The sequence below is a fragment of the Pipistrellus hanaki genome (genome assembly GCF_964339955.1).
Source record: "Pipistrellus hanaki genome assembly, chromosome: 8".
Taxonomy (NCBI): Eukaryota; Metazoa; Chordata; class Mammalia; order Chiroptera; family Vespertilionidae; genus Pipistrellus; species Pipistrellus hanaki.
Genome location: NC_140510.1, coordinates 9061804 through 9088767, shown reverse-complemented (window position 1 = coordinate 9088767; position 26964 = coordinate 9061804).

Sequence of the window (26964 nt, the reverse complement as noted above, 5' to 3'; positions counted from 1 at the left end):
GTGCACATGACTTACAATTGCTAGATACTGCTCTGAAAGTGTGAGGCAAAGAGGGGTCCGTGTGCTGGGCTGGCAACGAATGAGCCCAAATGCAAGTATGGAGCTTGTTTGCTTAACGAGCTGTTGCTGCCTGGCTGGAGAGCGCAATGGTAAGGGTGAAACTGAGAAGATCCAGGTGGGTTTTACGGCACAAACCTCGGGAGAGAGAGGTGGCTGCTGGGCGCTCAGCAAGCTGCAGCCGATGGCTGGCCTTTCCGAACCTTGAGCCCGGGCACCGGGTCCTGGTCACTGACCCCGGGTGATGTGAGGAGAGCCAGCTCCGGGGTGCTGGGTGAGCGTGTGTTTTTCCTTCAAGGCGATCCTCCCAGGTTCAGCTGGGCCAGTGGTCGGCAAACTCCTTAGTCAACAGAGCCAAATATCAACAGTACAACGATTGAAATTTCTTTTGAGAACCAAATTTTTAAAACTTAAACTTCTTCTAATGCCACATCTTCAAAATAAACTTGCCCAGGCATGGTGTTTTGTGGAAGAACCACACTCAAGGGGCCAAAGAACCGCATGTGGCTCTCGAGCCGCAGTTTGCCGACCACTGAGCTGGGCTGACCCTCTCAGTCCTGTGCCAAGCTGACCTTGTTCAGGGAAGGCCGAGCCCCTCACCAAAGTCTCTCCCAGAGCCTGGGGTGCGCAGGCAGAGGCTCTGTCTGTGGGCCTCAGCTGCTCCCTGGTCACCATGACCACCGTACAGGGTGCAGTGAGCTCTGCCAGCTGTCTCTCTGCACAGCCCCTGGGACTTGGGAGCCGTGTATGGAGATGATGTACTGAGAGAGCACGCAGAAGCTGGTGGATGGCAATGGGGTGTCAGAGACACACCAGGTGGATGGGGGCGGGTGAGAGGCGGGTCCCCCTCTCTGCGTGCTCTGCTCTCTGAGCTGGCGTGGACCTCACAGATGCCAGTCCCTCGAGGATGCTGGGCCTACAAGCTTACCCTGTGCTCATGCCCCGGCTGGCAGAGAAGGCAGAAGTCTAGCTCTTGTCATCCCTGACATGTGACCTTCTTCTCCATTTGCCATATGTAGTCGGGTCCTGGCATGTGGTTGGCACTGTCCTTGTTTCCTGAGTGAGAGCTGAAGCGGTGCGTCCCTCGCGGCAGAGGAGCTCATCGGCAGAGGCTCGGGGAGACCCGTGGATTCAGGACGGGCTGCACACTGACTCTGATTCTGGGGGAGAGAGAAACGTGAGTGAAAGGGCAGCTTGACGGAGTGTCCCCCCAGCGCCTTTCCGGGAAGATGTGCCGCCCTCCCCTTCCCAGGCCTGGGCCACGCAGGCCGGGAGCTGTCCAGCCAACAGCCTGCTGAACCGCAGGGCTGGCCGCCCGCCTGGCCAGAGAGCAGCCCGCAGTTAGAGCGGGTGGCCTGCTCAGGGAGCGGGTGTGCCTGGCTGGGGCGCTGGGGGAGCCACTGCCCACCACCATGTCTGACCTGTAAGCAGCTGGTTAATTAAAACCAAGCCCACGGAGGCCCGCAGTGAAGTGGAAACTTCTTGCTACAAAGAGATTCCCAGTTTCCAACGAAATAACGAAACCGCTAATCAGGAGTTTGTCCAGGGCCAGACCTTGTCCAACCACAGCCCACTTTCTACAGATGTTTTTACTACCAGCTACCAATGTGGTCTTTCTGTATCATTATCTCAATTTAAAAATCTTATTAAGTATTTACTATCTGCCGGCGCCTGTTCTAAGCTCTTCACCTTTATTACCCGACGCCTCCATTCCTCTCAAAATCCCGTGAGGCCGATCGGATTGTCATCACCATTTCCCAGTGAGGAAACAGGCAGGGAGCTGAGTGACGCCCACAGTGCAGTGGGAGAGCTGGGCCTGGGCTGCCGTAGCCCCGCAGAGGGGCCTCTGGACCGCTGCCCTCTGTGCCTCTGCAGAAACCTTTGTGGGGGCCGGGGCGTACCTGTGCCTTATGTGCACAGAGAGGAAGAGGAGAAAGACGCATTGTAGGAAAGAGAGTTGATGAACTATCTTACTGAGGGACAAAACAATTAGATTTTGATCCCTCACTAAGAGAGCCATCGAAGACAAACAACAGCCCTTCCCGAAGAGGCTGAGCACACAGCTCAGGAGACCCTGAGGTCGAGGGCCAGGCCCTGCCTGCCGGGTCTCAGCCCCTCCCACAGCGAGGGCCCTCCGGGGCCCCCTGGCTGCCCTCCCAGGACAGAGCCCAGCCTCGCAGAGGTCTCAGGGAGCAGGGCGGCTCCACTCCGCCTGCAGGTGAGACTTAGCCAAGTTTACCCACTGCTGCCACGGAGTGGTGGTTCCACCAGGTTCATTCCTATTCTCTCTAGTTTCTGTGTGCCTGAAATTTTCTATAAAAAGGTTTTCTTAAAATGTAATGAATGTGCCCTGTCCTCCGGAAAGTGCCTCAGAGGGGACTCTACTTTGGGAGGAGGAAGGTCTGCACGGCCTGCAGCGGGAGGCCATGTCCGATAGGAAGCTTGGGTACAAGGCACTAACGTCCTCTAACTTCTGTCCACCTAGCCACCAGCCTCTCCATCCCCATCCCCCCCCCACCCCTGCCCAATCATGCCCACTGTGCCCTGAACGCTCAGCAAACTGGCCCGCAGGCCAAACTGGACCAGCCCCGGCAGTGTGGACAAAGTTTTCTTAGAAGACAGCCAGGCCCATCATTGAGGGGCGGCCTGAGGCCGAAAGTGTTTGCTCTTGGACCCTTACAGATGCGTCCTGGGCTGCTCCCCGGCAGCAGGCACTTCCGCTCCTACCTAGCCCGGAGGTATGTTTGTCAAGCAGTTATGTCCAGTCCCAAACCTGTGTGTGTCTGTTGTAGTTATTGTTGTAAGTATATAACTTTAATCAAAAAGCATCTAGATCAGTGAAATAGTGTGAAAAGAAAGTGTTACTAATTCAGTTAAATACCTCTGAGAGACCAGTGAACTCAGGTTAATGAACACAATTGCTGTTCCATCCGTTACAGGCCAAGGCATTGTATAAAGCAGAGCTGGGGCCTTGTAAAAATCCAGAGTCGTTTTGCATTCAAAGAGCTTTGTGGACATCTGTGAGGGTCATGAGAGGAGAGGGAACTGCATGTTGTAGACAATGCTCTCTAGGTATGGTTTTGAACCATAGTAATCCCTCCTGTGGAAAACTGCTGCTTGAACTACTCTGTCACTCTAGACAGTCTCTTATTCTGTAGGTCAACTCTGTTATTTTTAGACCATAAAATAACTTTGTTCTTTTACTTAAATAGAAAGACAAACTTAATTGTCTGACCTTGCAAGCTAGCTATCTAACATAAGGGACTGAAACGCTGATATTGATGCCAGATGCCTTACAGATATGATACTCAAGGTTACAGGTGTCTGTATAGATATGACAGGTGTTTGCTAGATTTGATATATACTCAAGGTTACAAGCTGTCTACAAAGAACTAGAAGGACATAAAACCAAATTTTTTAAACTTATGCAAAGAATTAGAAGGACATAAAAAGGAAATATTCCCTCCTGTGTTTGTTCAGAATTTGACAGAGGTAATCTGCTCTGAACCTGTGCACAATAAAGATGACTCCTAACTAATTAGCTCATCAAGGCGTCTTGTCCAGCTTGCTGATTTGTGATATAACAGTTTGGGTAGGAGAGAAGGCCCTTATTGAAGAGAAGGCCTTCCATCAAAGTGTTGGAAAATAGAGGTGCATCTGTGTTGGGAGTTAGAAACGCTCTCCACAATGTCGCCGGAATGAGACAAACACTCGAAACTGGGTGGGCAAGGCAAATTTACTTCTGTGCAGAAGGGTACCCTGCCAGCTGGAAATCATGGGCAAAAGCACACTGAATGGGAAGTCTGTTCGGGCTTTATTTCCTGTCACGGGATCTGCCCTGCCCCTCACTCAGCACTCTGACCTGACTGGCCAGGGTTCAGAGCTCAGGTTTCCCATTGCTCCATTGGCTAATTCAGAGGAAGGGGAAGGTAAGGCAGAACCTAAGAGGGCAGCCCCCCTGAGAGCCTGAAGGTCATACCAAGATTGCAGAACCTAATATGGCGGCGAGCTCCTTTCTTTGACAGAAAAGATCAGTGGTTCACTCTTACATTGGGAAAGGAAAAGAAAGGGCTTTAGGAATATATGCACACACACACACACACACACACACACACTGTAGTTCCAGAAACATGTTTTAAGGGTTTCTACCTGAACCATCTTTTCCAAATAATCCAGTTACTAACCCAGCAGTGTCCGATCTGAGGGATTCTCCTGTAACAGAAAACTCACCCTAAAATTGCTTTTAAAAAAGGCAGTTCCCCTTCATGTTGTTCTGTTCTCTTCAGTCTTCCCCTTGCTTCCCCTCCCAGCATGGAGATGCCTGCGGAAGCAGAGGGGAGGGAAGGCTCTGTGCAGCACTGGCCTGGGTGCAGAGACCTGGGACAGAGGCGCTGGTAGCAGAGATAGCTGGAGTGGCCAGGTGAGTAACAAATTGAGCCGACTGAGCAAATAAGTCAACAAATGGAGGCTAATGGAACCAGTTTTCTCATGTTAACAGAAAAAAAAAAAAAACAACACATTGAAACCTGTAAAGAATTTTTGTGAGTTTATTTGAGCCCAACTGTCGACATATGCTGGGAAGCAGAACCTCAACGGATTGAGATAATGCTCTGGAGAATGGCGGGTTACCTTTCTATATTTATACAATGCAATCAAAGGAAAGAAACGTAGGTGAGTTACATGGAATTCATTGGTGATAGATTAGGGAGGTGGGACAGAGCAAAGCGGGGAAACCTCTGGGATAGGGTAAAAGGTGAAATGATGGACATGAGCTCCTTTCACAGAGATGGGTACAGGATACTCTAACGTAATTAACAGTTGACAATTACCTTTATAACAATAACAATGAGGGAATGTCTGGAAGCCATTTGTTGTGCCCTGAGGGGTCCGGGGTAAAAAGGAAGTTACAAGTTACCCAGACATCTCACAGATGTGTTATCTCAGATGCCGGAAGGCAGATGGGCTCAGTAAAGAGATCCAAGTTGATCTTTGTCAGGTGAAATATCTGGAACATGACTACCCACTATAACCTGTTTGTAGTTAGATATTTAATTTTCAAACCATCTTTTGTGGTTATTTTAGGTCTCTGAGTTTGCAAGACAACCACACAGGCCTTCCCTGAGCTTGTCAGGTTAGTGTGAAAGAAAAGAACTATTTGTATAATTTAAAAGCACGAATTAGAAAACAAATCAGAAACCAGGGAAACATAAATGAGAGTATAAAGTCAGGAAGTTGGCTGAAGAAACCAAGTTCTCCTGGTCTCAGGACCCCTTGCTTTTTATTGACACAAATTGTCCTAAAGCAAGACAGAGATATACACATCAAAGGGTAGGGTTAAGTACAGAATCCATTGTCAGATTGGGGAATTACCTCAGGCTGTTCAGGTGTTTGGCCAGAAGGAGGCAATAACACGTAGATTAAGATGCCCTGAGCTGTCTGGCAGCAAGCAATCATTTAATGCGTCCTGTTCAGGTTTGAGGAAATCCCTTCAGCCATTCCCAGCCTGCTGGAATTGGCTTCCGGCACAAAGCTAAGAGGGAAACGGTCAGCCTCACGGTGCTCAGATCCCATGAGAGACAAACAAGCGGACCGCCCAGAGCACGGCTTTCCTGGATTTGACATCTGCAGGCAATGTCACTTGCTGTTTCGAATAAGGAGGGTCTCACTAGGAGAAGGGACAATGTCCGGGTAATATTCCCAGAACAGAGAGCTCTGGGATCCCACCAAAACAATTCAGTAAACTCACTCAGCCAGGGTGGGTCAGTGTGGGCAATACTGGCCTGTCACTAACGCAGTGTGGTGAGGACGGAACAGGCTCAGAGACAGATGCAGAAGTTCACCCCCAAAGAAGGCCCAGGCGCTGCTGGCAGACCGCCGCCAATGGCACTGCCCCACCTCCCTGGAGGGGAGCCTAGGAGGAGGGCAGCGAGCATTTGGATGAGAAGGTTCTATTGTGTTCCTTAAAAAAAAAAAAAAAAGTCTTAGGTTCTGATGCTGTGTCTTGTGTCTGGGCAGGTGCCTGTCATGGTCACTGACCCTGGGGAACGTCAGGCCGTGGTGGCCAGGCCGCTGGAAGTGGTGCTGACCGGGGCTGGGAGTCCAGCAGACCTGGACAGCACAGTGACTGTGTCTGGGCAGGTTGCATCCCACTTTGAGCTCGAATGCCTTCCTCTGTAGAATGCAGACCATAGCAAACATTCTTGCGGTGCGGTTTGGCCGGAGGCACCGAGATAGAGCAGGCGACCAGCGGCTTCACAGGCAAGGAGAGCCAGAGCTCACACAGACGGAGCGCAGGTGCCTCGGGGGGAGGGAGTCTGGCTCAGGTCCTGGTGGACACGCTCTCCCTGACCTGCCTCTGCTCAGTCCTGTGCCCCAGGCCCCCAGGCCCTGCAGGAACCGGCCGCTCAGACCCATAGGCTTTTCTGTGTCCCAGGGGCAGCTGCCAGACTGACAAGCCTGAGAAGGAATTTTGATTGAAGTTCATTAACATTTTTCTTGAGGATTTGCTTTGAGAGTCCAGAGGAATGTTCTCTGATAAGATGAAGGAGCTGAGCCCCTTCCTCTGAGAAATCCCTGGCCAGTCCCTGCACCTCATTTCAGGCCCAAGATATGAGGCCATTGGCTAAGCCCCCCCCCAGAGTTGTCCCCGTGGTGCCTCTGTGAGCTGGGGAGGCAGCCGCACATTTGTTCAGCGTTGATACTCCTGCTCACAGCTAACCTGCTGCCTGGCACCGGGGGCACTGGCGAGGGTCCCTGCCCTGAGTCACAGCACTTCCCGGGGTTACAGGGGAGGAAATGCACCTGCCCGCAGGCCAGGACTCAAGTCTGTACCCCTGTGCGCAGGTGCGGCCCGGCGCTCACACAGTGGTGCTGGCTGCTGTGGGGGTCCTGCTGGCACGAGTGGGTCGCGGCCATTGCATGGGTGAGCTGGGCCTGGCCCCCCTCTCTGCCAGCACTCAGGCCCTCTGTCACGCTGCCGCTGTCTAGCACTGCGCCCTCCCATGTGGCCACCAGTACCTTATGTGGCGTTTCCACGGCAGTTGAATTACAGCGAGTTTAAAGTTCAGTTCCTCACTCACACCAGCTGCATTCCCAGTCTCCGCAGCCACTCTGCACGGCCAGACGAACACCGTTCCCGTCACTCTGGAAAGGGCCTCTGGGTGGCGCTGGCTAGAATTGAACCCTTGCCACTTGCTGCAGGAGGTTGGGGGACAGTGGGCTTGGTGACCGAGGTCCTGGGAATGGTGGGAGGGTGACAATCTCAGCCAGGTGTGCCCACAGTGGGGGCTGTTGCATCCTGGGGCATCGGGACCTCTGCAGGCTGCCTCTGCCTCCTGCCCTCAGCCAGCGCATCCAGAGGCCCTGTGCCCGCCCTCCTGCCCTCCAGAGGTCAGAGTTGAACAACCGGTTCCAGGAGGTCAGCAGTTTCCAGCCAAGCCGGCCTGGGCTGGGCCTCCTGTTTGCAGAGCCCAGCGGCCTCTGAGGCCCCATGGCAGCTGAGCCTCCCCCTCTAGAAGCAGCTGGATGGCCACCTGCTGGACCATCTGCCCATTTGGGACCCTCCTGACTCTTCCCAGCTACAGACGGGCAGTCATAACCAGGACAGTGGCCCTCCCTGCCCGCCAGATAGCACCAGCTTTTGCCTGTGTGAGAGCTTCCATAAAGGCCCTTACCTCCTGGGCATGTGTGTGTGTGCGTGTGTGCATGTGTGCATATGTGGGTTCACATGTGTGTGGGCATGTGTGCCTGTGTGTGGGCTGAGACTGTGGGGCCGCGGACACCCTCCCCTCCCTCCCCAGGGTGAGCTGACGGTGGGCGAAGGGCATAGGCAGCTTTGGGATTTGGAAGGTCCAGCATGTGAGAGCTCACCCTGGCACAGGTCCCGCCCAGCCGCTTACTGAGGCTCAGCTCTCTCCTCTGTAGAATGGGGACAGCCACGCCACCTACCGCCCGCACCACAGGGCCTGGCACAGGGCACCTGCCCAGCAGGTCTCAGTGGGTGTGGCCTTTCAGACAGCAAACACAGGCGACCCCTTCTGTTATCACACTCCTCCTGGCAGCGGAGCCCTGGGGCACCTGCCCACCTCACCTCCTAGAACGCCTGTGCCCTCAGAGGTGACAGTGCCACCAGGCGGCTGCCAGAGCTGGGGGCTCAGCGGTCACTGCGGGTACACAGCCCCAAGGTGTGTGATCCGCCCTCTGTGCACACACACACACACACACACACACACACCCCGGCGCCCAGGAAGCCTCAGGCTGCGTACAAGGAGGCCTAGAGCTGTCCTCACAGAAAAGGCCCAAACCTTTGGGAGGTTGTGAGCTTGTTTGCCGGGAAGCAAACTCTCAGCAGGGTGAGGCAGCACTCTGGAGAAGGCAGTTTTGCCCGTTGTTCCACTCCAGTCACAGGAGGAGGCCCGGGGCTGCATGAAATCCATGATAGATCAGGGAGGTGGGAGAAAGCAAAGCAGAGAAAACTCTGGGATTCAATGAAGAGTAAAATGGTAAGCTCATACTTTTTTATGTCGGTGGGTACAGGATGGCTAATAGTCACCAACTAACACAATAACAATGGCCGTGAGGGGATCTGTGGTCTGCTCTGGGGAGGCTGTGCTCTGAGGCTCCGGAGAAAAGGAAATCACTCCGACATTCCAAAGGCACGTTATCAGGATGTTATCCTAGATGCAAAACCAGACAGCAGACGGCTCAGTGAAGGGGAGACTGGCCTTTGTCGGGGAGAAATGCCCTCCAGGACCTCCTGCCGTTGGGAGTGTTCATTTCAGACCATCCTCTGCGGTGACTTCAGGTCTGAGTGTGTGAGGCCGCCAGCAGGCCTCCCTCAGCCTGTCAGGCTAGCAGGTGGCTCCTTTCTGTCCACAGCAAAGTGTCAGGGAGGCAGAGTGGAGGGGGCGGGGGGAGGTGTGGCTCAGGGGTTCCTTTCTCATGTCTGCAGAGCACCTATGTGTACCAGTTCCCGCTCCCCCAGGGTGGAGGGAAGGTGAGATTGCTAGCGACTGCCCGGCCACCATGAGCAAGGAAGGCAGTGGGACTGGCCAGACAGTCCTGCCAGGGACTTCCCAGTACGGACACGGGTCCCACCTGCTGGGGAAGAGGGAGGAGCAGTGGGGGACCCGCCAGGCAGCGGCACCTGTGGGGCTTTAAGGCTCAGAACCTGCTCTCTGAACGTTCCCTACCCCTGCCCCAGGACCCAAACTCCAGGGCTGGAGCAGTAGGGTATGTGCCTGCCTCTATAAAGGCCACTGTCTGACATGGTTGGAGCCACAGCGGCAGTGCCCGGACAGCTGGCCCGCTCTGTTAGCAGAGAATGAGAGACCAGGTGGACGCCTTAGTGGGGGAGTGAGGGGTACAGGGAGGGGCTGGTCCAGGAGGGACCCCAGGAGATGGGCCCCATGGGACAGCCACTCGGCCTCCTGCAGAGCCCGCTCCCGCCCAGGCAGTGGGGCAGGCCCGGAGCACAATGGCCTCATTCTCAGGCTGTTATTACTAAAACACGGAAAAATGAAGGAAGACAATACAAGTTTGTTTTGGCAACTTGACTTTCAGCTTCAGGAACAGGGAGGCCGAGGGTTTTCCCCAGCAGTTTGTTCCCTGGGCCTTGGGTGTGGTGGGCCGGCTGGGGTTGGGGGAGGAGCGGGTGGGACCGGCTGGTGCACGGGGAAGGTGAAGTCACATGGCCACTTGTTTTGCCTACAAGACTCCGCGTGACCGGCAGGTAATGTCCGTGTTTCCGCTGCACTGCCTGGTGGGCCGAACGCTGCTTTGGATTGTCCTTGTTTGGTTTGGTCTCTGTGGTTCCTGGTGTCAGAACACGGTCTGCCCGCTCTGCCTCGTGGGCGTGCTGGGCTCGGCAGCGCACGCCCTCCCCGGGCCTCTCACCCGTGTGCGGCCAGGCCAGGCCACCACCCGGTGGCTGCGGCAGCATCCTGAGGGCACCGTGGGTGCCTGCCTAGCTGTGCCCGCCCGCACCGGGACCAGGCGTTCCAGCCTGAAATGCCCTCCCCCACCCCTGGGCCTTCGGTGAACACATTGCCCAAGGCTCACGCTGTCCTCCCTTCCCCAGGGAGCGGCCGTCCTCCATCCCTGCACCGCCACTGCCGGCTCGGCCTCTGCACACAGCAGAGGGCTCAGGCCCGCCGTCTCCTCCCGCTGGAGGGCCTCTCTTAGCGCTGGTCCCTTCACCTGGAGAGCAGGGGACTTGTCATCACCAGGAAGCAGTGTGAGCATCCCCTGCCTCTCCCTGCCGAGGGGCCTGCTCTGCCCCTGCAGAAGCAGGGTTTTCCCCGGGGCGTGGAGGTGGCGCCCGAGCCCCTCTCGCCCTCTGCTCACCCGCCCACCAGCTGGACTGGCAGCCGTGGTGAGCAGGCGCTGCAGTCTTGCCCCCCACTTCCTGGTGGAGCCTGGAGCACAGCCTGTGTGCAGTAGGTGCGCAGTAACAGGCTCAGCAGTGCATGGATGAACACGCTCACCTATTCTTGTATCCATTTGTCCATCCATCTGCTCACCTAGAGCACATGAAGAAATGCCCTACTGTGTGCCAAGCATTGTGCCAGGTACCGGGGACCCACAGAGAGAGAAGGCAGGGCCCTGAACCCTCACAGTGAATGTGGGGTGCACGTGTGCTTGTTGGTGTGTCTTGGCCTCTCTCCTACTCTGCCCCCAAGAAAGGCGACCTGCCAGCCAGGGCCTGCCTTTGGCCGCCCAGCAGACACAGCAGGGAAGGGGCGAGGACAGGCCCACAGGTGGAATTTCTCCATGAATCAGGAGCGCCCAGCAGTGGGGACTGGACAGAAGACTCTTTACTAGAATGTTCCCGAGCATCTGTGAGTGAGGCCTCCGTGAGAGGAGGGGACAGCCTTCAGCCTCCCAGGACTAATGGCTGTGGTGGGCACCATACCCGCCCCGGGTGGAGAGAGCTTCGATGGCTGGATCCTGCCTGGCCCGGCCAGCCTTCAGCATTGCGAACTCGGTCTCAGCAAAGCCACGCAGAGGCTGACCATGGCCAAGGGCCGCCCCCTGCAAATGGCAGCAGCTTCACCCTGGAAACGCCCTGAGGAGGTGGAGGCGGCATCGGATGTGGCAGTGAAAGCTGGGAAACAGTCACAAGCAGCACCAGCTCCACTGAGCGCTTACCGAGCAGAGGGACCGAGCGGAGGGACCATGTGTTCTCTCGTTGAATCCAATAACCATTGTATGAGGCAGGTCCTGTTCTCACTCCCATTTCACTGTCAGAGCCTCAGTGTTCTCGTCGGAAAAGAGAGGAGGTGACCCTCCTCAGAGGAGCCCAGGGGAGAGTCGGGAGGATTGGGCACTTTAAAGTGTCCTCAGCCCAGCAGCACCTGCCATGAAGCCAGGCGGCTGCAGCCGCTCTGCCCGCTAGGAAGCAGGCTCAGAGGTGGAGGCTGAGCCCTGGCACCGAACAGCTTCCCCGGCCACACAACTGCCCAGTGGCCCGGGGACTCACACCCACAGTCACCTGGGCTGGGGCTGCTACTGACTGCCACAGTGTGGGGTGGGCTGGGCAGCATCTGGAATCGCACAGCTCTGTGTTCATCGCCCATCTCCAGCTCTTGTGACCTGAAGCATTGCAAGGAGCCTCTCTGAGCCTCGGTTCCCTCGCTGATCAGATGGGCCTTGAGGACTACTGACCTGATGGGTCAGCTGCCGCTCAGGCCTGGGCCTGGCACATGGGCATTGAGCTCTGCTGCGTGGAGCAGAGCCCAGCTGGGGGCCTCCCTGAGTGGGCTGGCTTTTTCTCACACAGCGGGCAGCCCAGACACAGGCAGACAGGGCCGCATGTGACCCCAGCACAGTGACCCTGGCACCTTCACCCTGGGTTTGATAGAAATATCAATGATGAGAGAGAATCACTTACTGGCTGCCTCCTGCACACACCCTATGGGGGATCGAGCTGCAACCCAGGCATGTGCCCTGACTGGGAATTGAACTGTGACTTTCTAATTTATGGGTCAACACTCAACAACTAAGCCACCCAAAAGGGCTAAATTATTTATTTTTAAATATCAGGACAACCTAGCTTTAAGTGATATCATACTACTTTACATACAGTGAAGAACCTTATCTATACTAATAAAAGGGTAATAAGCTAATTAGACCAGATGTCTTCCAGACGTCCTTCTGGACAAAGCCAAGATGGCAGGGCCAAGGCAGAGGCAGTTAGGGACAATCAAGCCAGCAGGGGAGAGCAGTTAGGGACAATCAGGCCAGCAGGGGAGAGCAGTTAGGGAGTGATCAAGCCAGCAGGCAGAGGCAGTTAGGAGCGGTCAAGCCAGTAGGCAAGCAAGTGATTAGGAGTCAGTGGTCCTGGATTGTGAGAGGGATGTCCGACTGCAGGTTTAGATCCAATCCCTGTGGCAGAAGGACATCCCTTGAGGGGTCCTGGCTTGAAGAGAGTGCAGGCCATGCACAAATTTCATGCACCAGGCCTCTAGTAATAGTACATGTAATAGTACATTTACAGACTATGCTATTGTTGTCATACGTTTTACTTATACATATGTTTAACCTCCACAATACACTGTCATTATTTTTATTTATTAATATTTTACTGTTATTTATCTTTTAAAGACATTTAAATAATAAGACAAATATCTTACATATTTATCCATGTAATTAACATTTCTGATACTTTTCATTCTCTTGTGTGGTTTCATATTTCCAATTGGTATCATTTTTCTTCTGCATAAAAAACTTTAATATTTTATGTGCAGGTCTGCTAGTATTTCCCCCCCCCCCCCCCCCCCAGCTTTTGTACGTGTGAAAAAATTATTTATTTTGACTAAATTTTAAAGATATTTTAGCTGGGTATAGAATTCTAAATTTGGGGGGGGGTGTTCTGGTGTTTGGTTATTTTTGTTTTGTTTTGGCTTCTTGGTATTTTAAATATTTTGTTCTGCTGTCTATTTGCATTGTTTTCTGAAGAGAAATTTACCAGTTTTTATTCTTGTTCGTATATAGAGTAAGTTCTTTCCCTGGCTTCTTTACAGATTTATATTTATTGGAGATTTTAATCAATTTGATTATGATATGTTTTAGTGTGGTTTTATTTATATTTCTTGTGCTTGGGGTTTAGTGTTATTTTTGGTTTGGTGTGCTTATATTTTAAATCAAATTTGAAAAATATCTGGCCATTGTTTGTTCAAATATTTCCTTCATTCTCTTCTCTCCTTTAGAAATTTTAATTATACTACCTAAAGTTGTCCCATAGATCACAGATGTTCATTTCATTGTTTTATTTTTTTCTTCCTGTTTCATTTTGTATGGTTTTAATTGCTATATCTCCAAGTTTACTATTTTTTTTCCCTATGATGTCTAACCTGTTGCTAATCCCATTCACTATATGTTTTAACTTAAAAACTGCAGTTTTATTCTAAAAGCTCAGTTTGGGTCTTTTTATATCTTCTACATCTGTTAGCTGCTTTAACATATGAAGACAATAATAATGACAGTCTAACCATGCTTGTCTGCTGATGCTAGCATTTGGGTAATTGGTTTTTTAGAACTAAAGAGGTAGATTGATTTCAGTTCATTAATATTTCTCCTTATCATGAGTTGTATTTTTTGCTCCTTTAAATGCCTGGTAATCTTTGATTGGATGTTAGACAGTGTTTATATTTATCTTGTTGGGTGCTGGATATTTTAGAATTTCTGTAAATATTCTTGAAATTTGTTCTGAGATGTACCTTAGTTACTTGGGAACAGTTTGATTTTTTAAAGTCTTGCTTTTATGACTTTTTTACATGGAGCCGTGCTAAATCTTAAGCTGATTATTCCATAGACAGAGGCATTCCGTTCTGAGTTCACCATGTGCTGTGAACTGTGAAGTTTTGCCTGATGGGAGCAGGCACTACTATGACCTGTGTGCACGCTGAGCACTGTGACCTTTCCCGGAGGCCGGGCGGCTTCCTCTCGGCACGCAGTCTCCGCTGCATCCGCAGGCAGACCCCTGCACATCTCCGGTTCTCTTCCTGGACCGCAGCTCCTCTCTGGCACTCTGTCCTAGGAACTCCTGCTGCCTCCATCTCCCTGGGCTTTCCAGCTCAGCTCGGGGAGTCTCCCAGTATCTTCCATGGGACCCCCTCTCTGCATCATGACCTGGGATTCCTCTTCATGCAGGAAACAGGCACACCTGTAGGGCTTTCCTCATCTGTTCCCATTCATCAGAGATCACTGACCTTTGTTACCTGATATTCATTGTCTTTAAAGCTGTTGTTGTAAATATTTTACCTGACTTTGTTTTTGGTGAGTCAGTAAATCTTGTTTTTGTTTTTTCATCTTGGCTAGAAACAAAAGCACCACAAAGCTTCCTCTTTTTTTTAATTTCTTTATTGATTAAATTATGACATATGTGAGAACTTCTTGAGTAAAAGAATGACATGATAAATGCGGTCTGAAAAAATCCCAACTGGTCACTTTGTGGAATTGCAAAGAAGCACAGATTAGGAAGGAGGGGATCTCCGGTGTCATACATTGTTTTAAAGTCATCTGCTCCTCCTGGGACCCCCCCACCTATGTTTCTGAGGAAGCAAACTGCAAGCAGCCACAGCTCACTGCTATCAGCCCAAGAACTGGGGTTCCTGCATGCTCTGAGCGTGGGGCTTTAGCTTGGGTGGTGTCCACCCTGTGAAACAAAGGCTGCAGCCAAAGGAGAACCTGCTCAGGAGCAAAGTCCTCCTGCCAGCTGCCCACCAGCATGCTCGTCCTCCACCCATGAGCCCCGCTGCCACTGCCACCGGGAAGCCCTCTCCGATCTAAAGCTGGGAGGGGCCCCTCCCCCTGCCCCCTCAGTTCCCGTGCCTCACTTGATCATCGCACGTGGTCACTGTGATATAATAAGCTGTGAGTGTATCTGTGTTCCCAGCTGGATAGAAAGCTATGGCAACAGGAACAGGCCTTTGAACACTCCTCAGCCTCCAGGCCTCGCAGTGGGCAGCCCGGAATAAGCAGAGGAGAGATTTCCTGGGTCGCCTGGTCATGGAATGAACGGAGAAATGAATGAGGGAGGCTGGCCTCCAGGTCCTGTGCTTCTTCCTCTAGCCCATCCATTCCCCGGCTCTGGGCAGCTCACCTGTTCGCACTGTGTCCCTGGAACGTGGCCCAGCCCTTTGTGAGGTGGAAGCGAAGAGCAAACGCCCCCAGTTTCAGGGGGTGACTTGTCCCTGATCACGTTCTCTCAGGAAAACCCAGGCAGAAGCATCCTGGCCATCAGTCTCTGCTGTGAAGTAGCCTTTGCTCCTCTCCCTCCCCTTCCAAGCCTGAGAGTGTAATGATGGCAGCAAAAAGGGGACAGGTATTGGTTCCCGGCTGGAACGGTGAGGGAGGAATAGCTCTGAGGCCGCCGGCTTGTCTTCCCTGCCATGCAGCTCAGGGTCATTCTGTCCCTGTGCCCTGCGAGAGGGTAGGACAGAGCCGCAGCCCCCAGGCGTGGCGGGTGTCATTAGACTCCTGGCCTGTGCGCCGTGGCCCTGGGTGGGGTGCTGTCGGAGACACCCCATAACACTGGGAGGCTCCCCTTAGGGAGCGGAGCTCAGAGTCATTGCAAATGGCCTATGAGTCCACATTTACTCCAAGAACTGTCCCTCTTCTGGATAAATAACATCACACATCCACTCATGGCTAACTTTTCCAACCAAAGTAGTTGGGTGAAGAGGTATAAATTCATTTTTAAAAACCATGCATGCCTTTAAATTTTTATCATATAGTCTATCAAACCCTGTGTACCGAGACCTGAGGCTGCCCTGTGCTTCACAGCCCAGTTTCCCTCCAGCCGCAGCGTTGGGTGTGCGAGGACTGAGACAGCGTGGCCACTCCTAGGTTTCTCCTCCAGGTGGGGGTGGAAGTGAGTCCCAAGGGCACAGCATGGGTAGGAAGGAGGGAGAGCTGCCATCCCTCCCTGAGGGTCAGGCCGACGCTGCCCAGTGCTGCCAACCTCCCCACCTGCCTGTTGGTGCATCAGGAAAACCACAGCCTGAGTCCTCTCCGGCTCTTTGGCGAAGGGCCTATTCTCCCCGCTGCTTGGCGCCACCCGGCTGCCTTTGAATCCCTGGGAAGTGCGCAAAGAACGCACCAGACTGGACACCAGATGCTTCTGACCCCCTCTGGGAGAGGGACAGGGTGAGGACACACTGAGCCCCGCCCTGAGCTCACAGGTGGTCCCAGGAGCAGTTAATGGCCTCGTTCCTGCCGAATCCAACGCCCAGAGGGCCCCTAGGCCAGCAGTGCCCCGGCATGGCAGGGAGGACAGAGTTCTCACTGTGCCCTTAGCCTCTCTGACCCCCATGCTAAATCTTTAAAATGGAGATAATGACATCCTTGGTTTAATGTGCGTTGGTAAGAATTGAAGAAAAGCATTTAAAGTGTCCGGCCTCCTGTCTGCTCTGTGGCTGCCTCTTACCCGGCACTGAGAGTGTGAAGTTCACACCCGTCTCACTTCCCTCCTCAGCTTTGGTCTGGCTCCTGCACTGGACCATACGTCCCTAAGGGCAGGGAAGTCCTCCTTCACAGCCACTGCGTCTCCAGGGCAAGCACGGGCCTGCACGCAGTGCGCACTCAGTAAACATGTGGGTGTTTGTTTCATTTTGGGGTGTGTGTGGGGGGGAGGGGGGGTTGGAGGAATTGCGTGAATGAATGGATGGACAGCAACGGGCTCCGGCCTCCACAAGCCCACCCCCAGAGCGGGTCTTGCCCATGGGGAAGTGCTCCTTCCCTCAGAGCACGGCCGGCGTGTGAGACCTCTCCGGACTGTTTTCTAGGAAGTGCATGGGGACTTCCCACAATAGTGGCCGAGGCTCCTGAGGGGCAGGTGACGCTTGGGGGAGCTGTCTCTATTCTCAGCACCAAGCCAGATGCCTGCAGTCCTGGCCAGGCTGGCCTGCCAGGCCCCAGGCCCCGGGCCAGGCCAGGGGCGATGGGAGATCCCAGAGATGGGGGCACAGAGCCCTCAGGCTCCGGAGTGGCAGGGCTCCAGGTGTCCTCTGGCTGTGCAGCCATCGCGGTGAGAACTCCTGCCCAGGGCAGGGGAGTGACAGGTTAGAGCAGCCCAAAGTCACCTTGGAAATGGGCGATGCGGTCACAAAGCAGCAAGGCAAGCACAGGCTGGTGGCTGGGGGAGGTGTCGTTCACCATCCTAAGACGAGGCAGCTGTCTTCAGCTCTGAGCCTCCATTTCCTCAAGGCCAGACGCCACCTTCCCTCCTCTGCCTCCTGATGCTGGGGCTGAGCCGCAGCCACCTTCCTGCATCACCCGCTGGCTCTACATTAGGTTTGGCCAATAGGGGGCGCCAGAGGAGCTGCAGAACTGCAGGGGGAAGACAGGGCTTCTCCCCACTGGCTGTGGGGTCCCTGTAAGCATCCCCCAGGGACTCGGCTTCACCCCTCCGCTCGGTCCCAGCTCCCACAGAGCCAGCCTCCTCCCGCTGCCCCTCCTTCTTCCGAGCCTCCTTCCTAGGCTGCTCCTCCAGACACCCACATGTTAATGACTCTCCCCCCTCCTCTCCTGCCCCAGCCTTAGGGCAGCCTTATCACCTCCACAGTAAGTTCATTTTCTTCTTTGCCTCCTCAGTTACCTAGTTAACAACTTGATAAGTTGGTTAGCCCTTTTTATATTAATTTCTCCTTGTGAAACTAGTGAGGTGTGGTTCCACCTCCGGACGGGGTCCTGACATTCAGGCAGGGAAAGGTGCTCCTGATGTTTTCTGAGGGTGAGATCAGATGGTGTTCACGATGGTCTCCCATTCGCGCTAGCCCGGTCCTTGCCTCGGGGGCTCTGAGAGTCTGATGGTGCCAACTTCCATCCAGAACCCGGACATTTGTCCTGCTGCGGTGTTTACGAACGCGCGTTGGAGAGGAGGAAAGCTTGTGTGACCCCAGCTCTGCCACTCACGAGCTGCAGGTCCTTAGACAGCTCCCTCCATCTCTCAGAGCCGCACCTGTAAGCGGAATGCCAACCGCAGCCCTCGTCTCACCGGCTACTGTGAGGATTATGTGGGAATGTTTGTAGACAGTGTCTGGCATACAGCAGCACTCAGGAAATTATAGCTGTTAACTCCTTTATTTGTTTATTATTCCATGGATTCACCAGTCAAACCTTATCAACAAAATTATTACTTACTTGAGAATAAGGTCTGTCGCTTCGTTTACCATAATCCCAGAACCAACCTTAAGCTCCAGTAATCCCTACTGCAATGCAAAGGCATACGTTTCCAGCTTAACAAGTAGTTTTACAGGCAATTAGAGCTGGAAAAAGCCCAAAGCTCACCTGAGAGTTGCCAAGAGACTTTAGAGGCGGTTCCTGTAACTCCATAGCGGTCGCACCAGCCTTTCTGTGAACCCACCAAGCTGTGCACAGCCTCTGAAAGAAAATGCTCTCCTCTGAGCGGAGCTGAATGTCCACCTCCCTATCATGTTCGCTCCTGAGAGAAGCCATATCTTTTGGGATCACACAGACATATCTACTCCTTTTATCTCATGACCAAGTATCTGAAGACGATGGTCATATTGCTCCTAAACCTTCTCTTCTCCCAGTTATGTTCTTGTCAGTTCCTCAATTATTACTTGGGTAGCATGGTTTCGACATGCCTCTCCCTCCTACACACACTTCACAAGTGAGCATCTGTTCAAACCCTGGTGCCCAGAGCAGATGCAATGCTGAGCCCAAGGGCTGACCGAGCAGAGAGGGCAGGATGGTGACCTCCAGTGGTCAGATGCTCTGCTCTCTGTGATGTGCGCTGAAATCACACTCTTCTAACCACTTTATGTGGGAGCCATGTCCTCCTTTTGTCCTTCCAGTTAATGAAAACGTCTACGTCCACCCACGTTCTTACTTGTGAGCAATAGAAAACATCTCTAGCTGAATTATGCAAAAAGAAGTAAATGCACACTGTAACTTCTAGAAGACGGTAGTGATGTTTTTATTCTTCCCAAATCATTCGATATAAATAGAGCAACTAAGACAAAATTGAAGACCCATAGACAACATCTACAATAAAACTACATGGTAAGGTCTCCCCAAGAATCTCCCCAGTGAACAACTCACTGACAGGTCCAAGGACTGCAGTGTGTCCCCATCTGTGCAGAGGAACGCACAGGGAGCCAGCTGGGCTTCTGATGCGCACTCGGGCAGACTAACCCAAGGTCCCCAGAAGAAACGAGCTGTGAGCACTGTGGGCCAATCTGAGAAGAGCAATCCCACTGCGAAGGCTTTGGAAGACCATATGTGAAGGCAGATGCAATGGGACCATGATTCAATAGCGCTGATGGTGCTAGGGCAGCATGGGCCTGTACACCCATAAAATTTAACAAATCACAGGCCTTTTCTAAAACAAAGATTTACACGGAGAAAAAATAGATAAGAGTGGATACAAACTGAACAGGAAAAGATCAGCAGAAGCAAAGGAAAAGGGAGGCCAGATAAAAGTAGAGGAGGGGAACTTGACTTGGGGTGGTGAACACACTTCCATGTTTCCCCGAAAATAAGACATCCTCCGAAAATAAGACCTACTTACAGGTTTCCTTCTGAGTGAAATATAAGGCATCCCCTGAAAATAAGGCCCCCCTAGGCTCTGTCTCAGAATGCTATTGCTAAACATGAGAGATTTGGTCCACTGATTCTGAAAGAAATGGAGTCATAAGAAATTCACCAGGAAATTCAGGAATTGGATTGTTATGATGATGTTCTAGAAGATGATGACATGATTGTCATTGAATAAATGAGTAAATTCTTGATACTGTAGGATTCACAGTTTGTCTGGTTTGTGTTAACTACCATACTACCGTACCGTATACAGGTAATAAATTTCCTTTATTTTCATTTAACAATAAATGTGTACCGTATTCTTCTTCATGGAAAAAATAAGACATCCCCTGAAAATAAGACCTAGCACATCTTTGGGAGCAAAATTTAATATAAGACACTGTCTTATTTTTGGGGAAACAGGGTATATACTACACAGATGTACTGTAGAAATGTACACCTGAAATCTATACAATTTTATAGACCAACTAGAGACTGGAGGGGAGTTCCTCAGACTGGCCTGCCTCCTCTCACAGTCCAGGAGCCCTCAGGGGCGGGAGGTGACCTGGTGATCAGAGGAAGGCACATCTCTGCTGCTGCCGCTGCTGGCAGCACAAGTTTCAGCCAGCCCTGGGTGGCTGGGAAGCTGCCATCCAAGGCTTGCCTGTGCCTCGGGCCGGCCCTGGGTGGCTGGGGGTATGGGGGACTCAGGGACTCCAGAGGCAGGCACCCTGGCAGGGCTGAGGTGACTGGGTGCCACCATCTTGTGGCTGTGGGCACTGCCATCTTTGAGGGCGGGGCAGTCAATTAGCATATTCCCTCCTTATTGGCTGCAGGCATCACCATCTTTGTGACTGTGTGAGGGTCAATTAGCATATTCCCTCTTTATTAGATAGGATAAGGTTCGCAGTGTACACATGCAAATCACCTAGGAGGTGAGAAGCACTACACCAAGTGTTTTACATCAATTTGATTACCCCTTTTCAAAATAACCCTATGACCCGGAAGTAGTGTTAAGTGTTTAAAAACCCAGTCTGAAATCAGACTAACTAGATTCAAATCCAGTTAGACCACTACCAAGCCCTGTGAGCAGAAACAAGTTCCTGTCTAGGTTCCAGGTTTGTCTTCAAAGAATGGAAGTGACTAGCTGTGCTGACCTCGGGTGGTTGCTGTGAGGCCGTCAGCATGCTCCCCACAGGTCTGGCGGGCACCGGTACTGAGGCAGGGCAGATTCATCCTCACTCGACAGGCTCATGAGAGGGAAGGCCGTCCATACTAAGTAACTTCTGAGGACATCTGGCTGGAAAGTGGAGTGCCCACACACCTGACAAGTTTCCCCTCCATCTTACCCACAGGAGGCAGGAGTGATTTCACCACGTGTCCTAGAACTTGGGGGTCACCTGAGGTGGGCTCAGCCATGCTTTGTCCTCTGCGTTCCCTGTACACCAATAGCGAAAGCCTGCCTGAGAAGGACAAGCTGGCAAGGAAGTGAAGGTGTGGTAGAGAGCTTCCCCCCTTGGCCACTCCTCCTTCCTCTTCGTCTGGGTTGACCTGAATGACGAGAGCCAAGAAAGGATCATAACCCATAAGTGATGAGGAGAACAAATAAGTGGTAAATGAATGAACGACAAGTAGTCTGGGCATTGCAAACTTGTCCCTAGTCCAGGCCCCTGGTGCTGCTGACCGTGGCCTGGCACAGGGACACCTTCCGCTGTTGGAGACACTGTGGGGAACTTCCTCTTCTGCTCCTCGGGTAGCTGTGACACATGGACATGTCCCTTGTCAGAAACTATAACCAGCCGTAAAGCATGTGTTAAATCCAAGCACTAGCCACCTCTGTTGCATATACATGCCAGGAAGGAACGTGCTCGCCCAGGAGCCAGTCCTGTTGCCAGCCCCGCTCCTGTGAAGTCCTCTGGCTTTGTCTGCACTGAGACTAGAGGAATGACTCAGATTCCCGTCTCTTGCCTAGAACTGGCAGCGCTGAGAGATTCCAGTCCTCGCTCTTGAGCCCACTGTGTCAAACTGAAAACAGCCATTTCTACCTTCCGCTGGGAAACCCAAAACACCAAGTCCCTCACCTGCCGCGCGCAGGTGTTTTCTTCTCGCCCTGCATCAGGGAGATGGAAATCCAAAGGCAGCCAAGAACCACCTTCCGTCTTAAATAGCTCAGCTCCCACGGGGTTCCATCACTGCCCTTGCCCACACTTTACCCTCTGCAAGACCTGCTACCTGTGGGTGCCTCATGGCACCACATGGCCTGACAATCCCAGACTCCACCAGGCATCACTGCTTCATTATTTAGAGATTCCATTCCTATTATTGTTTACTTCTATGGTTGTTTGAAAATGGCCATTAAAATGTTGGGTTAAAAATATTTTAATTCAAGTAATACTGCTTCCAAGAAGCCTTCCTTGACTTCTCTAGCCAACTTAAGTGCTCTGTCCCTCCTCCAGGTTATTTTGGGAATCAGACGAACCTGGGTTCAAATCCTATCTCCTTTCCTTGCTCCATGACCCTGGGCAAGTCTCTAAGCCCCAAATCCCACTTATAAAACTAGGTTTAGAATAACACCTACCTCCTAAAAGTTCTGTAAAAATTAAATGAGATAATGCATCTAGGGCACTTAGCCTTTAGCAATGAGGGCGGGAAGAACTCAAGAGGGCTTCGTGGAAGAGGAGGTCTTGACCTTGCCCTTTAAGGACAGAAACCTGCTCAGCTGCCCTGCAGGTGGGCTTCCGAGAGCCACCAGTGCCTGCACTGCATCAACGTCACGATTGCCCCGGCCGCTGTGCTGAGAGGTAGGCCTGCACAGCCTCCGCCCTCCGGCCTTGCAGGTTAGCTTCACTGGCTCACTTCACAGATGAGGAAACAGGCAGACGCCAGATCCGGGAAGCCAGTGTGGGAACCCAGGCGAGGCACCCCTGATGCCCACACACCTTGCCCTGGCCTGATGCTCCCCCAGGACCCGAGAACCAGAAACACTGCATTTCACTCCTGCTGGTGGTTTTCCCAGAAATTTTTATATCCTTCCTGCCAACCCTGATTCCCCTCAAGTAGTTGAGGAAGCCAAGGCCAAGATCAGCAAGCTTTCAAGGACTGGAGCCTGCCCGGGCCAAGGTCAGCACTCCGCCCCGATCCAGCCAGAAGCTACCTTGTCCCTGTGACCCTGCTGTGGGGTGGGGCAGCCTGCGGAAGGGATGCCATGAGGCTGTGTGGGTCCACGTGCTGAGAGCCCTCACTGAGCCCTTCTCGGGAACAAAGTGGTGGAAAGTGCAGAGGGAACATTCGTCTAGGAAAACAAAGGGCATTGATTACTCTGGCAACTGTGCCTGGCAGACACCGGAGGCGGTTTGGTCTGGGGTTTGGGGTGGGTGTGACTCGTATGCCAAAGCCCAGTGACTCATTACCTTGGCTCCACCTGGGCCCTGGGCTGCCCGAGGCCCACAGCCCAGAGCAGGGCGGTCCCGCCTGCCCCTCTCCCCCTGGGAGTGACCAGTGTCTGCACCAGCTGGGCACAGGGCTGGTCTGACAGTGTTAAGGTGAAGACAGGGACCTGGACACTTGGCTGGAGATGAGGGTGAGGGGTGTCCTTCTTTACACGGAGGCACACACACCTGAGAACTTTCTAGAGAGTTCTGTGTTCATGCTCCATTTTCTGGTCATCCACATATCACTCAGATCCTCTCCAACATACGCACACACACGTGTGTGCACACACAGACTCTACACATATGTTCAGGGCTTTTCACCACTGCTACCACCTCAGGGGTCTGGGAGTCAGGTGACCTCAAGCAGGTCCTGGTTCAGCCACCAGTGCATGACCTTTCACCTCCCCTCTCTGACTCAGTGTCCCCAGCTGTATGTCCAGCCACTTGGCACCACATCAGGCCCTCCGGACCTCACCTGCCTCCTGCTCCAGCTGCCTCTGCCTCTGCGGGACCAGCTCCGTGTCCCTGCCCATCCAGCACACCTGGCCTGGGGGCCACAGGTCGAGACCTGAAAGGACGGGTGTCAGGAGCAAAAGATAAATTCTCCTCCCCCTCCTCCAGGCTGAGTTTGGGCGACTCCCCAGAGCTGGCCAGGGCCTGCCGCCAATCTCCCCGGCTTCAGGGGCTGTCTTTCCTGCTGCATCCCCTGCCCTGGGCTCGCCCCTAAGGTCCCAGGCTCTGCCTGGCTGCACCCGGATCAAGACAACAGGTGTGAGGACTTCTCCGCCCCTCTGCCGTGACACAGGAAAAGGATTCCTTCAAAAAGCAATGCCAAGGCTGGGCCTTGCCCGGTTTGCACCCCTGCCTCCGTTGCTGGCAGGGTGGCTGGCAGTGTCTCAGATTCTCGCTGACCCTCCATTCCTTCCCGAGAGGCAGTGCTGGGAGCAGAGCCTGGGTGTCCAGCTGTCTGTCCCTCAGGAGGATCTACAGAGCTGACTGGCGGGCATCATGGCAGAGGAAGCACATCACCGAATCCCACACGCTCTCCAGGCTCGTCACCTCCTCCACCAGCCCCAGCACCCAGTGCACACCTGCGAGCGAGCCCAGGGCCGGCCAAGGTTCTGCGGGCGCTAAGATCAACACGCCTCGGCTTCCTGGCTGAGGTCATGCACGTACAATGTGCCCCTCCTTCCAAACGAGGGAGAAGCCCAGACCCAGCCTCAGGCTTCTCTTGTCACTCCCCGTCCTCGGTTTCCCTCCGCACCCGCCTGAACAAAGGGGTGGGTGTGGAGGCCCTTCCCCAGGCAGCAGCATGAGAAGCCAGAGAGCTGCCCCAGCGTCTCCACTGTGCCCCCCCACACACCCCATCCAGCTTCCAACCGGGGGCCACGTGGCCCTGGGGACCGGCTCTGACGGGCCCTGGCAGCATCCCCATTCCTCTGTGGCTGCTCTGCAGGTCCAGGCAGGGCTGGGAGGGGGACAGGCTGCAGTCAAGGAGAAGCAGGGACTGCAGCTACTCCAGAGGAGGCCGGTGTGCGCCGGTCACCCCAGCAGGGCTCCTGCTGAAGCTGCAGGTTTGCCCAGCACCACCCCTAGAGCCACTGACCAGGCAGGCGCCCAAAACGCTGCTCAGTCTCCACAGTTGGCCCCAACACTGTGCCCTCCCTCCCACCCCATCCCCCCGACCCGCTGCTCAGCACTCTGAGAACCACACATCCTGTGGGGCTTTGGGGTAGAGCCCCTATCTACCGTGTCCCCTGGGGCACCCTCTTTCCACAGGAGAGCCAAACCCAAGCCCTCCCACCCTGACAGGTCTCAGGGTGCTGGTTCCAGAGCATAATTCACATTGGGTTGATCCTTTTGTGGCTCCCAGGCTTTCAGAACAAAGACCTCCAAGACCTCTGTCTTCCCAACAACCCCGTGGCCTCCTTGCCCGCCTCGCCCACTCCTCAGGCTGCCCTCCTGCCAGGAACCTCAGCTCAGCCCGTTTCTTCTCACTGGGACGCTCTTCTCTTCGTGGACAGAGGACCACCTGCTCAACTTCCAAGACTCGAGCTTCCTCCTCAGGAAACCCCGCAGGCCTCCAGGCTGGACGGGGAGTCTTTCCCCAACCCCACAGACCTTGGGGCCCTTCCATCGGCTGCTCGTGTTCTAATTCCATCTATTGGTTTAGCCCCTTGAAAACAGTCTCAATGTCTCCTTCATCTGTATATTCGGCAAAGTCTCACACACAGTCAAAAAGTATTTATGAGATGTATGTATGTATGGATGGATGGATGGATGGATGGATGGATGGATGAGTGAATGGTTGAGTGGATAGATAGATGAGTGAATGGTTGAGTGGATGGATGGATGGATGGATGGATGGATGAATGGATGATGGATGAGTGAATAGATGAGTGGATGAGTGAATGGATGAGTGGATGGATGGATGGATGGATGAGTGGAGGGATGGATGAACGGATGAGTGGATGAGTGAATGGATGAGTGGATGGATGGATGGATGGATGAATAGATGAATGGATGATGGATGAGTGAATGGATGAGTCAATGGATGAGTGAATGGATGAGTGGATGGATAAATGGATGAGTAAATGGATGAATGAAGGATGGATATCTGTAAACTACAACAACAAAAAAATCCCAAATTTCCTAGCCTCCTCCACAATCAATTAAAACTTTGAAAAACATTAGGTGTAACTGAATGGAGAGATTCCCATCAGAAGGAGACCTTTGTCCTTGGGGAGCTGATGTATTCCCTTTATTCATGAAGTCAGCATTTGCCGCCGCCTCCTGTGCACCCAAAGGAGCAGCCCTCAGCGCAAGCCCAGGGCCCGCTCACAGGAAGCTGGTGCGACCGCAGAACAGACTAGACACACCTGGGAGCAGTCACAGCGTCACAACGTCACAGCGCCGCTGCAGTGAGTGCCCAGGGGTGGGGCGGCAGGTCGGGGGTCAGAGAGGACCACCTCGGAGCTGCTCTGTCCTGTGCAACTCTGACTCCAAGCTCCACATCCCAGGAGACGGACAGAAACGTGAACCAAAGCTCCGTGGCTGGCCAGCCCGGCCCCTCTCTTCTCCTGAATCTAAACCTTAACCTGAGCCAGGATGCCAGACCTGACCTTGACCTGAACCCGGACCCGAGCTGGGTCCGATCTGAACCCTCGTCTTTATCCACACGGAGTGCTCCAGAACCCCCGTGGGACGAGGAACTATGCTGGACTCGGAGAGCCCAGGGCAAGGCTGGCAACGGCAAAGCAGATCCAAAGAGCAGCTCCAGCGAAGACCCCAAGCAGCCCTGGCACAGGCGGGCCTGTGCGGGCCGGGTTCTGGGAGACACCTCCCCCCAGCGCCTCCGACCGGCTGAGTGCCCCCGGGCACCTGGGCCAGTTAAATTGTTTGGGAGCAGCTGCCCCTCTGCCCCCAAGGTGCTGCTCCCGGCCTGGTAAGCCTGACTGTTGGCTCCCTCCTCGGCCCCCAGCCGATGGTCCTCACCCGCACTTGACCTCCTGCAGGCGCCAGGCCCTGCGCTGGGCCCTCGGGGCTGGAGTGCATGGGACTTGCCCCCAGGACCCCAGTGCCCGTGGAGAGGCCAGGGGTCGCCTTCACTCACTCCGCAGGCACTGCACTGGCCAGGCTCCGGGGTGAACGCGCAGGCCTGGGAGCTCTGTCTCAGGGAGCGCACATGTGTAACCGCGGGCGACGCATGAGCTTCCAATGAGCAGGCGGGACCTGAAGGACACACTCTGGGACTGTGATTGACACCTCCTCCCGCTCTGGCTTGCTCGGAGCGCCCCCCCTCTGGAGCGGGGCGGGTGGGCTGCGCAGTGCCCCCGCAGAGGGGCGTGGGGGGGAGGTCCAGCTGCACGGACCGAGCATCGCTGGCCGCGCACTGCAGGCGTCTGCCTTTGTGGCAGCCCCTGCGGGTGGC